Consider the following 10,607-nt stretch of genomic DNA (forward strand, 5'->3'; position numbering starts at 1 on the left):
TGTACAAATATGATACCAAACAAAAAAGATGTATATGGCCTGTTTTATTAAACAAATAAAATACATAGGCTACTCCAGGCAGATTACAGTTTTTTTTTTTTTTTAAAAAAGCCCTAACCGAAAAGACCCTTTTTTGTGGTCCCACCAGATATCCCTAATTCTAATTCCCTTTCTGTCCTGGGGGTCCAGGTTCATAATGCAATGATAATCTCTCCTAGAAAAGTTTTTATTTTTTCTTTCCTCTGAACATTCACTGTGATAATCAGTTTGTGTTAAATGTAGGATTTTGCACCTTGACAAAAATACAAGCAGGAATGATGAAATGGGAATATAATAAGAATTAATTTTCCATATCGGGTTATAAATGTTTTTAAGGTATACATGAAAATCCATATGCATTTATTTATCCATGCTTGGGCACTCAATTTAAAATGTCATTTTTGTGTATACATTCCTTAGGGTATGCTATATGTAGTCTATTTATATCAAAACCCACACCAATTCTCTCTTCCATCCTTACTTTTAATGTCACACCAATTTGTAGTAAGAGGTTTTTAATATATCCCTAGCTTTTTTGGAGTTTTAAAACACTGATCATTGCAAGATTGGCTGTATGATGGATGAAGTTGTATTTAATAAGCGTACTTTTACAAACCCTTATAAAATTGGATCTGAGTTTAATTTCAACATTTTCAATTCTTTGGAAGGTAATTTTTAAAATACAGATATTTGTTTGTATAAAAGAATATCAGCATGCTTGGGGGAAAGCTGGATTTTGGTTCCACATGTGGAATACATGTGTGCCAGAATCCTTACTGGCACACATGTTAGAGAATGCTGATGTGACATAAGAGTGATAACCTATACCTGTGATAGTGAACCTATGGCACACATGCCAGAGGCAGAACGCAGCACCCTCTCTGTGGGCATTCAAGCCATCACCCTTAGGCCTTAGGCCGAGGGAGACCACTGTACCTCAGACAGCTGGTTGTGAGTCCCTCCTTGTGAAGTGGGGCCATGGGGTTCAGATGGGTTTGCTGATCACGTACCTGGCTCCCTGCCACGTGGCGGCAGCCCTGCCCGAGCTACTCAACGTTATTGCCGCGGTGGCGGTTGATACCCCCAGACTTATGGTCATGGGGGATTTCAACCTGCCATCCATGGGTGAGGCGTCTGAGGTGGCTCGGGAGTTCATGGCTTCCATGACGGCCATGGACCTGACCCAACTAATTCATGGCCCTACGCACACTGAGGGAAACACACTGGACTTGGTTTTTGTCTCTGGACAGTGGTTGAGTGCTCTCGAGATAGGGGATATAGTCATCGAGCCCTTGTCATGGTCAGATCACTCGCTCCTTCGCCTTGACCTTCGAACCGCAGCACCCCACCGCAGGGAGGCGGAACCAGTAAGATGGTACCGCCCCAGGCGCCTGATGGAACCTGATAGGTTCCAGATGGAGCTTGGGCCAATCCCGGAGGTTCTGGCTCACGCCTCATCTGGGGACCTAGTGGCCGCCTGGGATAGGGCGGCTGCTGGAGCCCTGGATCGAGTCGTGCCTTTGCGGCCTCTGACCCGGCGCCGATCTCGCCTGGCTCCTTGGTTCACCGAGGAGCTGAGGGAGATGAAGCGCCAGAAAAGACGCCTAGAGAGCTGTTGGAGGGCTAGTCTTTCTGAATCTGACCGAACACTGGTAAGATCTTATATTAGGAGTTACCTAGTGGCGATAAAAGCAGCAAAATGTACTCATTTTACTGCTCTTATTGCGTCATCAGATAATCGCCCGGCCACCCTGTTTAGGGTGACCCGCTCCCTGCTCCACCAGGAAGCGCGGGAGGACCCCTTGGAGGGAAGAGCCGAGGATTTTGTTCAGTATCTGTATGACAAAATCACTCAGATTCGGGCAGGTCTGGACTCTGACAGGATAGATCCAGCGAGGGTGACGGAGACAGGTCTTGAGACTGTTATCTGGGATGAGTTTGATTCTGTGACCCCAGATGACGTGGACAGGATTCTGGGTAGATTGAACGCGACCACATGTTTGTTGGACCCGTGTCCCTCCTGGTTAGTGCTGGCTTCCCGGGAGGTGACGCGAGGCTGGCTCCAGGGGATTATAAATGCTTCGTTGGGTGAGGGTGTCTTTCCCGCCGCCTTGAAAGAGGCGGTGGTGAGGCCTCTCCTCAAGAAGCCTTCCCTGGACCCGGCAGTATTGGCTAATTATCGTCCAGTCTCCAACCTTTGCTTCGTTGCGAAGGTTGTTGAGAGTGTGGTTGCGCGACAGCTACCCCAGTACCTGGATGAAGCGTCATATCTAGATCCGTTCCAGTCGGGCTTCAGGCCTGGGTACAGCACGGAAACGGCATTGGTCGCGTTGGTTGATGATCTCTGGAGGGCTCGGGACAGGGGTTGTTCCTCTGTCCTGGTCCTGTTAGACCTCTCAGCGGCTTTTGATACCATCGACCATGGTATCATGCTGCACCGGCTGGAAGGGTTGGGGGTGGGAGGCACCGTTTTACGGTGGTTCTCCTCCTTTCTCTCTGACCGGTCGCAGTCTGTGTTGACAGGGGGGCAGAGATCGACCCCGAGGCCCCTTATATGTGGGGTGCCGCAGGGATCGGTTCTCTCGCCCCTTCTGTTCAACATTTATGTAAAGCCGCTGGGCGAGATCATCCGTGGTTTCGGGGTGAAGTACCATCTGTACGCTGATGACACCCAGCTGTACATCTCCACCCCGGACCACCCCAACGATGCCCTTGAAGTGATGTCCCAGTGCCTGGAGGCCGTGCGGATCTGGATGGGGAGAAACGGGCTCAGGCTCAACCCATCCAAGACCGAGTGGCTGTGGTTTCCGACGTCCCGATATAGTCAGCTGGCGCCATCGCTGGCTATTGGGGGCGAATCATTGGCCCCCACGGAAAGGGCTCATAACTTGGGCGTCCTCCTGGACTCACGGCTGTCTTTAGAAGAGCACTTGACGGCCGTGACCGGGAGGATTTTTCATCAGGTTCGCCTGATTCGCCAGTTGCGTCCCTTTCTAGATCGGGACTCGTTACGCACAGTCACTCATGCCCTCGTCACCTCTCGTCTGGACTATTGTAATGCTCTCTACATGGGGCTCCCCTTGAGGTGCACCCGGAGGCTCCAACTGGCGCAGAGTGCGGCCGCGCGGGTGGTTATGGGAGCAACATGGAGCTCCCATGTAACACCTCTCCTGCGCGAGCTGCACTGGCTCCCGGTGGTCTTCCGGGTGCGCTTCAAGGTTCTGGTTACCACCTTTAAAGCGCTCCATGGCTTGGGACCTGGTTACTTACGGGACCACCTACTACCATCAACAGCCTCCCACCGACCAGTACGCTCCCACAGAGAGGGGCTCCTCCAGGTGCCGTCGGCCAAACAATGTCGGCTGTCGGCCCCTAGGGGGAGAGCCTTCTCTGTGGGGGCACCGACGATCTGGAATGAGCTCCCCCCAGAGATACGGAGGATTCCGGATCTGCGCACCTTCCGCCGCGAGTTGAAGACGCTTTTGTTTCATCAAGCTGGCCTCGCCTAAATCTTCTCCCTTTTAAGTGTAAATTCTAAATTTTTAATGGATTTTAAAATATGGGTATTTTAAATTGGGTATTAATTCAGCCAAATTTATTTAATTCATTTTATTCGATTTTAAATTTTGTATATCTATGTGTTTTATTTCATGGCTGTGCACCGCCCTGAGTCCTTCGGGAGTAGGGCGGTATAGAAATTCAATAAAAAACAAAAAAAACCAAACCCCAATTCAGCTCTGCTGTGCATGCGCGCATACCTCCTGCCAGCCAGTTGGTCTTTGGGTCTCTGCCACACATGTGCAGGGGCAGAGCGCATGCAGGGGGTTGCACGCTCATGAGGGGGGTGGGGCATATCCGGGAGGATAATGTGCACATGCACGGGGTGGGGCACATGTGCAGGGGCTGCACACATTGCATTTTGGCAGTTTGGGCACATGCGTGTGCATTGGGCACTCGGTCTGGAAAAGATTAGCCATCACTGACCTATACTGTGTGTTCCCTGTATTATGAACAAATGTATTTTACATATGCACTTCTTGATTAAGTGTAATTTGCCTAAACAAAACAGATATGATCAATAGCTATGGGCTCATCTGTGGAAAACAATAACACATGGAAGACTGCAGATTGAAATGTAATAGCGATAAATGTTAAAAAGCATGAGTGAAATGAAATGAAAAAAATATTTTTTTAAAAAAAAACATTAAAAAGTTGTATTTACAATAGTAAAAGATAATACAAACTAAAAAAAAGGAAAAATAGAAAAAGCAAATAAAAGATGCAAGAAAAAAGAAAGAAATTGAAAGAAAACCCTAAGAAAACAATTTATCACCCTCATCACAAAGTATAAACAGTTTCATGATCTGTTCACCTCATTTCAGTCAACAGATATAAAACTTTTCATCTAATAATTCAACTCTTAGCTATAGGCAAATCCAATAAATAGCATCTTTTCCAATCCCAATGTCAGCAAAAAGGCCATAAAGAACCCTAAAATAATACTAATTAACAAATATAAAACTTATCATTCCATATATTAACTTTCAACTCTAAGCAAATCCTGGTATAAAGGCTAAAATTTAACATGAGAAAGAGGGCCAATTTCTCCTTTGTAAGCAAGCTTACAAATATCCTTATTTTAAGTGGGAAAAAAACCAATAAAATATTAAGCCAGTTTAGATGTCAGATTTGGATACATAATGTGACTGTAGAGAACAAAGTTTAAACACCATGTTAACAACAATTACATCAATACATAACATTTTTCCAATCCACATGCCAGCAAGTCCAAAAAGTGCAAAATTCTTTATTTTTATTTATTGGTCAAATTTATATGCTGCCCATATAAATAAAAAATGACTCTGAATGATGTATAATTAATAACTAGCCAATGAAAATACTAAACAAATAAGTGAATCAAGAGTTAAAACCATTAATGGAGTTTGTGTGTGAGAGAGAGAGAGAAGAGAGAAAGATACTTCCAGTGGTGGGATTCAATTTTTTTTCTACTGGTTCTGTAGGCATGGCTTGGTGGGCATGGCTTGGTGGGCATGGCAGGGGAAGGACATTGTAAAATCTCCATTCCCTCCCCACTCCAGGGCAAGGATACTGCAAAATTCCCATTTCTTCCCGATCAGCTGGAACTCAGGAGGCAGAGAATAGATGGGAGCAGGGCCAGTCAGAAGTGGTATTTACTGGTTTTCTGAACTACTCAAAATTTCCACTACCAGTTCTCCAGAACTGGTCAGAACCTGCTGAATACCTCTGGATACTGCATCCATGACAGATTCAAGATTATTGTTGTATACAAAGATAAAGGCAACAAGTATGAATGTAAAAATTCTACAGGGTTAATTTGTTAAGAATGCATAGATGATAATTAATAGAATTTTGGTTGAAGGAATACGAGATGACTGTGTTTAAAGTCTGGGAAATATAGTGCAGCTTTATTTATTTAAGAAAATTATTATGGCTGCCCAACTCACTCTCAGTGACTCCAGGTGGCTTACAAGATAAATACCCAATAAAAAAATTGTTGTCACCCCCTGGTAAAAAACAAACAAACAAACAAACAAATAAGTTACTTGATAGGATCCATCAACTTTTAGATCCGTAGACCCATTGGCAAAAAGAAGTCTTTGGGGCATTGTGAAAGAGTGTCCAAGTGGGGGGGGGGGTCAATTTTATCTTCACAGGGATGATGTTCCATAGGGAGGGAGCCACCACAGAAAAGGCTCTTCTTCTTGGTCCAGCTAGATGGACTTTCCTAGGAAAGGGAATACATAATATTTCGTAACTCCTCACCCTGGTGGGTCATGCAAATGTCACTGGGAAGAGACAGTCCTTCATGTCAAGAAGTGCATGAGCAAAACATATTTTTGCTCTTTGAGTTATTGAGAAAGGTAGTTGTACTATTGTATTGATGACAAAAAATCCACATGCAAGTGTCAATTTAATTCCTCCCAACCAGGTAGGATATGAACCAAAGATAGATTACCTCAAAAAATAATTTATGTAGAGGTTAGGACACAAAATGCCATTTTTTATTTTCAACTTTTGATCAAAGCAACAACAGCAAAATAAAAAATGATCATACTTTAATAAAAAGATTTGGGATAAATGGCAGAATCAAGGAATGTATGTGAATGTGCCCAGTCAATTCAGAACTGGACATATAGCCCATGGATTTCATGCAGCTTTGAATTTTTTTTCTTCATTCTTAGAGACTACAGTGAGATCTATTTATTGAATATTGCAAGAGGCAGATGATGTTCATGTGTATTGTTTTTGAAAATATTATTTTAAATCTATGTTATATTGCACTGAAGACATTATTGCTTGATTTTTTTAGCTTTATAAATCTAATAAAAAGCTAAAAAGCTAGATATGAGAACATATCTGGACAGTGATTTCTGTAAGCAAAAGAAATACTTTACCTTTGCAGTGATTCAAAAATACATAATTCTGAGATTTATATAGTCAACAAATATAAATATTATAAAAAACAGAATTACCTGTTAGAACAGTATAAATAAATGTATAGGACAGCACTCCTGCTAAAGGAAATCAATTTTTCATAGCATTATCGGTGAACATCAGATTGGGAAAATATAATGAGGGAAAGGCATAGACAAAGAAAAAGGAACTTTCTGAGTTTTGGAAAATAAGAGTTTCAAATGTGGTTGAACTTGTCACCCACCTTAATTTTATTGAGCTAAAGTTTTGGTAGAGTCTTGTTCTGTGCTGTAGGCAGAACAAGGATGGGAAAGGATTAATGGAGCTAAACTGACTACAAATGCTCTTTAATAATCAGTGGCAAAGTTGCAAGGCACATCTTCTGCTGAGGAAATTACAGGTAAATGACCCCAGAAAGCTAGGAAATGACTGGGAGGAGATGACTCGTCCTTAATTACTCCTTCACCTCCAGCCAGAGCTTAACTAGTACTATGAATGAACTGCAAGAAAGATAACTTCTGAACTTCTGGAAGATAAGAAACAATTTTTGAAAAATATCTCAAAAGAGACAAAAATAGAGAGTAGCACTTGAAATCCTTTGGATTGCTGGGTAATTTCCTAAAGCTCTCATAATATATGCTATCCATTGGTGTTCTCATGGTAATATATGCTATCCATTGGTGTTTTCTATATGCCTTCCATCTTTGCTCTACATGAACCTTCACAAAACATTCTACTACTACAGAAAACTATCAGTGACTAGTTGAACAAAACCATTATCTTAGTAAGCATTGCGGTTCTCAAATTTTCTACACCTTAGGGAGTCATTACAATATTCTCTCTGTAGGACTTATATCAATGTGGGGGTTTTGGTATAATACAAAAGTATTTTAACATTGCATTCTCCTGCACAGAAGATATTATGCCTGTGATGTTTTCACTAAATTTCCAGCATCTTTCTCTATCGTGGTTGGCCAATGTAGGTCCCTTCTTGCTTTAGCTAGACCTTCAAGCTTTGGGTAAATTCGAATGTTTATTCAATTTAGATACAGAATATGTATTGAGGGAAGCTGGACTGGAATATGAGTGCAATTTTAAGGGCGGGGAGGAATCAATAATCTGTGCCATGTTGCTGACACTACTCTGACAGATGAAAATCCAGATAACCTGCAAGCTCTAATAATAAAAGATAAGAAACACAAAGAAAAATGGAACTAAGATTAAATATAAGAAGGACCAAACTGATTACAGTAGGTACAACAACCAGCCTTAGATTTGACAGTTAAGATATTAAAGTGATAGAGAACCACTTGGTTCTCTAGATGGTTAAGGCATCAGTTAGAAACTGTGAGACCATAGGTTCTAGTCCAATTTAGGAACAAAATTAGCTGGGTGACTCTGAGCCAGTCACTCCCTCTCAGTTTTAGGAAGAAAGCTATGGAAAACTATTTCTGATAAACCTTGCCAAGAAAACTGCAAAAATGTGTCCAGAAAGTCACCAAGAGTCTCGATAGATAGATTATGATAGAGTTGATAGATTAGATAGATGATAGATAGATGATAGATAGACGATAGATAGATAGATAGATGATGATAGATAGATAGATAGATAGATAGATAGATAGATAGATAGATAGATAGGCAGGCAGACAGGCAGACAGACAGACAGACAGACAAACAAATACAGATAGAGATAGATATATAGATATAGATGATATATAGATATATGGTATTGACACGTTTGAACATTAGGGTTGGAGAGGATTCCTGATATTAATTTCCTGGACAACCACGAAAACAGAAAATGGATCTTAAATCATTCAAGAACTCTCATTTAAGGCAGTAATTACCAGGCTCAAATCATCAAATTTTGGACATATTATGTTAATACATAGCTGTCTTGAGACCTCTATGATGCTGGAAAAGTAGAAGGACATAGAAGAGGGTGATCAACACAAAGTGGATAGATTCAATTACAATAGTAATGGGAGCACCATTGGAATACCTGAAGGGCCAGACCTAGAGAAAATAGGTGTGATAGTTCAATTGACATCAACATGATGGAATATAATCAATGAATCAAATTCCCCATTTAACTGTAATTGAATTGGAAGATAAACTATGCTTGGGTTGCAACATGAAATGAAGGGAATGCTTATGGATAGCCATAAGATATTCAGACCAACAGATCTGTATATAAAGATTCCTTGAGTTTGTTCAGATGATTGCAAGTATAAGAGAGACAATGAAAAAGGAATAAAAGAATATAATATATAAACCAGTTTTTTTTAATGTCATGGAGGTTATAGCTTTGCAAAATATCATTAATTAGTTATGAATGATTAGATGTATTATATAAATTTATTATTTATTTATTTATTTATTTTATTCAATTTGTATACCGCCCTTCTCCTAGTGGACTCAGGGCAGTGCACAGCCAGAACTAAAACACATACGAATACAAAATTTAAAATTATTAAAAGAATTACATAACTGGCCCAAATTTAAAACAATTCAATTAAAACCCAATGACAATTTAAAAACTAAAAAACTAAAAAAGACTAAAAAAGGGGGAGAGGGTTCACACCAGCCCTGCTTGATGGAAAAGAAAAGTTTTCAGGGCATGGCGAAAGACCTGGAGATCCAATATCCTTCGTATCTCCGGGGGCAAATCGATCCAGAGGGCAGGAGCTGCCACAGAGAAGGCCCTCCCCCTGGGGGTCGCCAGCCGACATTGCCTGGCTGACGGCACCCTGAGGAGTCCCTCTCTGTGGAAGCGTACTGGTCGGTGGGAGGCTATCGGTGGCAGAAGGTGGTTCCGCAAATACCCAGGTCCTATGCCATGGAGCGCTTTAAAGGTGGCAACCAACACCTTGAAGTGCACCCAGAAGACTACTGGAAGCCAATGTAGCTCACGCAGGAGAGGTGTCACATGGGAGTGCCCCCTCACTCCCATAATCCCCCGTGCGGCCGCATTCTGCACCAGTTGGAGCCTCTGGGTGCTCCTCAAGGGGAGCCCCATGTAGAGAGCATTGCAGTAGTCCAGGCGGGAAGTGACGAGTGCCTGAGTGACTGTGTGTAAGGAGTCCCGATCCAGAAAGGGACGCAACTGGCGAATCAGGCAAACCTGATAAAAAGCCCCCCTGGCCATGGCCGTCATATGCTCTTCTAAAGACAGCCGTGCATCCAGGAGGACGCCCAAGTTGCGAGCCCTGTCCGTGGGGGCCAATAACTCGCCCCCAATAGCCAGTGATGGCACCAGCTGGCTAAATCACATTAAGGGGCTAAGAAGCAATACTGAATTTAAACTAAAAACGAGTAACATGTGGTCCTACAATATAAATCACCAACTGGAATTGAATAGATCAGCATTTGGGGTTTTATCAGATCAAAAGGCTAAAGGAATTGAGTATCAACAGAAAAAACAGCAAGCAAAAGAAGAATTAATAAAGAGGAATTAGTATATTAACCAAACCCTTCCAGTAAATCTGGGAGAATGACGTAGTGGTCAACTCATTAGAAGAGGACAGTCTACACACTAATACCAAAGAAATGAGTTTCAACAGACTGTTCAAACTATCTTTAATATCTTTAATTTTACATGCTAACAAAATAATGTTTAGAAACATCCAACACAGTTTACCTTGTCAAGCTATGGAATTGTCCTTAGGAGGGGAAAAAAATGTCATTTTATTTATGTGAAACTCGGATTTCAGAAACTCAGATCTCCCACAATCCAGGTTGCATACGGAGAAACATTGGCTCCAGGCTGGCAAAGAATCAGATATGACTGAGTAGTCTCTTCTTATTTATTCAGCCGATATGCTTCCTCTATATTGAGAGAGAGAGAGAGAGAGAGAGAGAGAGGATTGGAAGAAGATCACTATAATTTTAAAACTGGAGGGAAGAAACTTTAATAACCTACACTATGCTGATAATCTGCAAACTCTAGTAATGAAAGTCAAGGAGCACAATAAAAAAAATGGGGCTAAGATTAATATGAGAGATTCTTTTTGCAGGGATTGGATACATCACAGTTTAGATGAAAACTTCAAGCAGTACATCATGCATATGCTCAACAATATGCTATTGCCCTGGGCTGCAAGGTTAAC

This window comes from Pantherophis guttatus, chromosome 1, assembly GCF_059756535.1.
Source record: "Pantherophis guttatus breed Tessera chromosome 1, ASM5975653v1, whole genome shotgun sequence".
Lineage (NCBI taxonomy): Eukaryota > Metazoa > Chordata > Lepidosauria > Squamata > Colubridae > Pantherophis > Pantherophis guttatus.